The sequence below is a fragment of the Telmatherina bonti genome (assembly GCF_933228915.1).
Source record: "Telmatherina bonti genome assembly, chromosome: 19".
NCBI lineage: Eukaryota > Metazoa > Chordata > Actinopteri > Atheriniformes > Telmatherinidae > Telmatherina > Telmatherina bonti.
In genome coordinates this window covers 4,753,242-4,759,518 of record NC_136617.1, presented here as the reverse complement: position 1 = coordinate 4,759,518, position 6,277 = coordinate 4,753,242, and the positions used below count along the sequence as shown (strand labels likewise).

The window sequence follows — 6,277 nt, the reverse complement described above, 5'->3', positions numbered from 1 at the left end:
TTTTATGTTTCAGCGGAAAACATCAAAGCTCACCTGAATATGTAGAGAGATTACAGTTACTTTATTAGATTACAGTTACTTTATTAGATTACAGTTACTTTATTAGATTAGTTACTTTATTAGATTACAGTTACTTTATTAGATTAGTTACTTTATTAGATTACAGTTACTTTATTAGAATACAGTTACTTTATTAGAATACAGTTACTTTATTAGATTAGTTACTTTATTAGATTACAGTTACTTTATTAGATTACAGTTACTTTATTATATTAGTTACTTTATTAGATTACAGTTACTTTATTAGATTAGTTACTTTATTAGTTACTTTATTAGATTACAGTTACTTTATTAGATTAGTTACTTTATTAGTTACTTTATTAGATTACAGTTACTTTCATTTAAATATTAGTTACCTTTTTTAGATTTATTAACTTGTTACATTACTTTCATTTTATTCTGTTTTTTACAATACCCAAATAATTTTGCTGTATTTTACCACATTAGTTTCTTTTACTAAAAGTTGGTTTTTAATAAAAATTACTTTTCCTGATAGTAACTTTTACTAAAAGTACTTGTACTAAAGGTACTTTTTGCTCCTGATTGGACGACACTGTGAATTTGAGCTTTCTGATTGGATGAAAGTCCTGCAGGAGGTGTCGTCATCGCTGCCAGGTCAGGTTCTGATTGGATAAGAGCTGAACGGGGATTAAATCAGACGTGTTTATTAAAATCGTCCAGGTTTTCTGTAAATTCATCTTCTGCACTTTTTCATCCAGTCTGTCAGAGTTCTTTTCATCCACCATCTCTTCTTCTTCTCATCCTTTTTTCTGGGTTCGGAGAGGCTTCGTCTCCTCGGAGCGGCAGCCCCCGGCTGTCAGTCATCTGCTGAAGCTCCTCCTCCCGGGCTCCTATTGGCTGCTGGCAGAGAGCTGCTCCTTGTTCTGCGTCCTGATTGGTGAGCAGACCTTCCCAGCAGCCTCTGCTTCAGCTCGAAGCTCTCCCTGGACGGGCCCACCAGGTGGAGTCCATCATCCGTTTTGTACACCAGAACCGGACCAGAGACGTGGTTTTTCAACATCTGGTCTAAAAGCGGCGCTCCGTGGCGGCGTGCGTCCTTCAGAGGGACTTCCTGCGTGTGCAGGGATTGGCTCAGACTGTGAATGAGTCTCTGTAGATCCCTGACCGCCATCTTGGAGTTCCTGCCCCGCAGAGTGATGCTGATGCTGCCGTCGTCGTCCTGCGTCGTCATGTCGACCTGGTGGTGCCGCAGGATGACATCCATGTCTTTGGCCTTGAAATGCTCAGCGTACCTGAACACATCTGGATCCACGACGACCACCTCGCTTCCCGGCTGGTCTGGAGCAGCGGCGGTCCTGCTGTCCCAGGAGGCTGGAGGTCGCCGTGACGACGAGAGTGACGCTGGACCATCATCAGGTTTACTGATGGAACTGGCTCCGGGAGAAACCGCTGGTCTGGACTGGGTCTGATCCAGCTGCTCCAGACGGACCTTCACAGCGCGAAGCTTCTGGAAATAACCTCGGACACGCACCTGACCGCCGCCCAGGTCCGTCAGCTGGAAGCCATGTGACCCGAGGAGTCTCAACACCGCCATGGCGTCCTGGAAACGAGCCACGTGAACCGTCGCCTCCACCGGTAAATCCATCTGCGGGTCGGGGAGCCGAAGACGGCGGGAGGAAAACGCCGCTTTTCCTGAAACACAGAAATGCTCCAGGATAAAAACGTAAAAGATTCCGCCGTCTGAGAGAAGCTGCTGCTTCAGAACATTCCCACAAAACACATCTCAGAAACATTTTTATTTAGCATGGAATATTAACCTTTAGTCATCCTGCTACTTTCACAGAGAAAAATTATATTTCTGCTCGTTAATCTGCTGTTTTATACGGCTGGACGTGGCAACGAGCTTTCATATCCATGCATTTTCCCACAAACAGGACAAAAAATACAGGCGCAAAGGGAAAAATATGAGCAAATCAAAATCTTCATGCATGTTTACATTGAATTATTTTTTATAAACGATAAGATATTTTCTGTAAATTGGAAAAAAAATTAATTAGAAAAATGATCAGATTTGAAAAACATAATTTAAAATAACTTAGAAAAAAGTTTAAAATTAAAAATATGAACAAACTTCTGTGAAAATGTCTTTAGTTTTTTTTTTTTCTAAATACATTTTATTGATAAATAATTCTTAAACAGGAAAACAAGTTTAAGGTATATTTCTCAATAAAAATGTATAATAAAATTAAAAAAAAACTAAAGACATTTTTACAGAAGTTTGTTCAATTTTTTGTTTTAAACTTTTTTTTTTAAGTGATTGTTTTAAATGATATGATATGATTAAATGATACAGGTGGCTCGGGCATCTGGTCAGGATGCCTCCTGGACCTCCCTGGACCTCCCTGGCACGTCCCTCTGGGAGGAGACCCCGGGGAAGACCCAGGGCACGCTGGAGGGATTATATCTCTGGGCTGGCATGGGAAACGCCTCAGGATCCCCCCGCAGAGTTGGCAAATGTGGCTGGAGAGAGGGAAGTCTGGGCTTCCCTGCTTAGGCTGCTGCCCCCGCGACCCGACCCCGGATAAGCAGCAGAAGATGAACGGATGAAAACAAGTTATGATTTTCTGAATTAATCTTATCTAATATAAATATATACCTAAACATGTGATCTTAGGCTGGCTTTTACCTACATGTTATAAGGTTTTATATAAACCTTATTTGTTGGACTTTTTTTTTTTTTATTGCAGTGATGTTTATGTTCTTCACTTGTCATTCTTATAGTTTTTATTTCCATCCAGGCTCCAGTGTTTCCTTGCCATTATGGAGTTGAGATGGCGCATACTCCATTAATTCCCATTAAACTTGATGGGGAGGGGGAGGGGTGTACTGGCTTTAACCAGCAGTCTATGGGAATGTGTGTCTGCATGTTTAAATACCAACTTTCATTCTTATAGATGACGTTCTGATTGGTTCCCTGATTATTTACAGCTATTAAGCATATTAACACTGATTTATTTCACAGGTGAATCAGAGATATAATGTATCAGAAGTATAACAAGCGTTAAGGAACAAAAATAGCAGCTGAAAATTGATGAATGAATCGATTTTAGATTGTTGACATTTGAGCTGCGCTTCTCACAAACGGCCACTAGAGGGCGTCGAACTTCAGGTTTACCGAGGTTAAACAGCGACAGAAGAAAACAAGCGACCGTCACCATCTATGGTCACCGTAACTTTCCACATTTCTCCAACAAGAAAGAATTTATGTGATTAAATCCTTCAAAAAATTATCTCATATCACCTTAAACATCTACAGCATCTATATCAGCCTCCATGCTGGTTTCTTTACTGTCTCTCTTCTTCAATTTTACGTTTCTGGAACAATTCAACACAAACGGCGGGTAACTCAGTCTAAACTCACATAAATAAACTAAATTATTTAAAACCTCCACAAAGTGTGAAGAAAATTCTACTTTAATCATTCTAACTTTATTAAACATCTCACCGGAAGTGACAGCAGCCGTCAGGTGAGTCGAGGTTCCTCAGGTAGGATTCATCATTTAGAGGAAAAAATGTCAAATAAATCTGCATTTAGCTCAAAATTTCACCAGAAAACGGCGAGTGCCCCCGTAGGCTGAAATTAGTCAGCGATTAGTAACGGGTGCAGGTAGGCCGAAGCTGCGCGTGCACATAGACCTTACTTTCTTTCAGTTGTATGGAAGTGATACTTACTGACGTCATATCCGCCCACACCCTACAAAATAATTTCATTTAAATTCTTTTTTTTTTTTTTTCCAATGTTTTAACTTTTATCTGAGTTTAAACTGATTAAAGCTGTGCTGTTAATTTCAAGTTTAATTTTAGTTTGAAGACAAAAATATCCAGATAAACGTTCAGCAGCAACAAAATGAGATTTTTTTAACCGAAATTTCAGCTCCACAAATAAAACCAGAATTTCTCCATAATTCCTGAGCAGACTGATAACATAAAGACTTAAGCTAAATCTGAATAATAACCACCTCACATTTTATATTTCCAATAATAATAAAAAGAAGTCATAAAACAAATTTTAAAAAGAAACTATATTGAGCATAATTTCTTCATGAGACAGGAGTGCAGTCATTCTAATTAAACATGACTCATTCATTGCAGTTTAATCAATTTTACTGTGAAAAAGAAAAACATGCAACAGTTTGTGGATTTTAATGTGAAATTTTAATGCAGAAGACCGCGGCAGCAACAACGGATGCTTTTCAATGCCTTTATAAATAATAGCTTAATTTCCTCCAAACAAAAACTAAACTCCCAGTGAAGCAAACATCGGCATCAAGCTGCAGATGAAAAACGTGACATTTCCACATCAAGACGAAGAACAAAGGTCACATGATCGCCGCATCGTCGTCATCATCAGACTCCGGATGGAACAGTTTCTGATGATGACCCTGATGATCCAGCTTCACCTGCAGGTCCAGGCTCAGAAATCAGCACTCTTCCTGCAAAAAGACACCGATGTCAGAGACATCCCGCCGAGACAGAGACGTCCCGATGTCGTGGACGCAGCTCTGCCTGCAGCGAGCAGAAACATGGCAGCTGCAGTGTGTTGGAGGTTTAGCTGCAGTGTGTTGGAGGTTTATCTGTAACCCTGCCGCGTCAGGGGCCCGGCAGGGCCTCAAACAGCCCCCGTTTCTGTTGCAGACTCACCAGAAAAGACCAGAACCACCGCAGGTTCAGTCTCCATGAGAGTCTGCACGTCTCATGATGGGAGTCGTGTGAAAGGGATGATGGGAAATTACCGAGCTTTCCACGAGGGTGATCCTCATGACCTGGAGACTCTTAACGAACCCTGAAAACCAAAGCAGACCATGGGTTAAAGGTTTGTTCAGAATGAGGAAAGACGGACAAACAGCAGGCCTACCAACCATGAGGCATCAGAAACACTGAAACCCCTCCATATCAGACATAACTGAACTAGTTTTTATTCTGACTGAAGCTTTTATAGTTTAAGTGATTTTACCCAGCGACCAGGAAGCCGGAATGTGTTGGAGGTTTACCTATAACCCTGCCGCGTCAGGGGCCCGGCAGGGCCTCAAACAGCCCCCGTTTCTGTTGCAGACTCAGCAGGAAGGACCAGAACCACCGCAGGTTCTGTCTCCCTGGAAGTCTGCACATCTGCAGCATCTTACAGGAAACTTTCCACCAGATTAACAACAGAAAAACAAACCTTCTCACTGTCCCATCTCCCCATGTCTCCACAGGACGTTGTCAGCACGTTTTCAGCACATAAACACTAAAGAACCAAACAGAACATGTCTTTATCTGACAGCAAACAGGACACCTTTTATTTTCACTTCAAACTGTTATAGCGTGACATTTTCCTCAATAAACTGACGTGTTTACACAACTTACCGTTCAAAAGGAAAAATCAAGACGGAAGAAGCTAAACATTCCCAAGATTAAAGTCGGATGGGAGCAGATTGTGTTTTTGAAGTCACCATGACTCTCTGGTGAACTCAGCCATTCTGGATGCCCGGATGTGATGTAACGTCACTCTATGCGCGGGGTTTCCCAGAGCAGTAGATGGCGCTAAAACATAGAAAATGGCGACTGGATTAAAACAAATAATCCAAGTTTCAGATGTAATACAGGTTAAACGACAATTTGATTAAACTAATGTGAAGTCAGATCATTTAACACAAATTAATCTCAACAAAAACAGGGACTTTAAGATGTATGAAGAGGAACTGAGGTTGTAAAACAGAGATTTTGACTATTTCAACAAGCAGCATGCAAAACTAATCATAACTATCTATAACTCATGCTGCCATTTTTTTTTTCTCAAGAAAAGGTGCATATAGGATGCCAAATATGAGTCACCTGCATCCAGTTAGATTACATAATTCTAAGTAAAGTCACCAAATCAACCTAAAAGTTTTGGTTATTTAATATAGCAAATTTGGGTTTAGCGTAACTATACTAGGGAAACCACAGAATAACTATAATCCTTTCTGGGGAAATCTTTTATTTTTATTTTTAATATTATCTTTTTGATGACGGACTGAATCTTCTTCAGTGTTGAGGATGAGTGTTGTACACATTTCCAATGAAATGTTCAGTCATTCTCCAGAGAAAAGTATTTTCTTTCAACAGAATTTCTCTCTTTTTGTGTGCTCCCTCTGGGAACTCCCTCATTCTGCTGGGGGATTTCAGTGCTTATATGGTCAATGACAGTGAGACCTGGAGTGGCATGATTGGGAGG

At 40.5% G+C, this 6,277-nt stretch overlaps 1 long non-coding RNA gene across 1 annotated transcript; it reads right to left on the bottom strand.

The window, feature by feature from the left end:
* Positions 1–4,219: 4,219 nt before the first annotated feature.
* Positions 4,220–5,546, bottom strand: LOC306770350. The gene is made up of 4 exons (XR_013771735.1): positions 5,428–5,546; positions 5,243–5,308; positions 4,723–4,864; positions 4,220–4,514 (listed from the first exon to the last, which is right to left on the bottom strand). It is a non-coding gene; the product is annotated as an uncharacterized lncRNA (long non-coding RNA).
* Between the last annotated feature and the right edge of the window lie 731 nt (positions 5,547–6,277).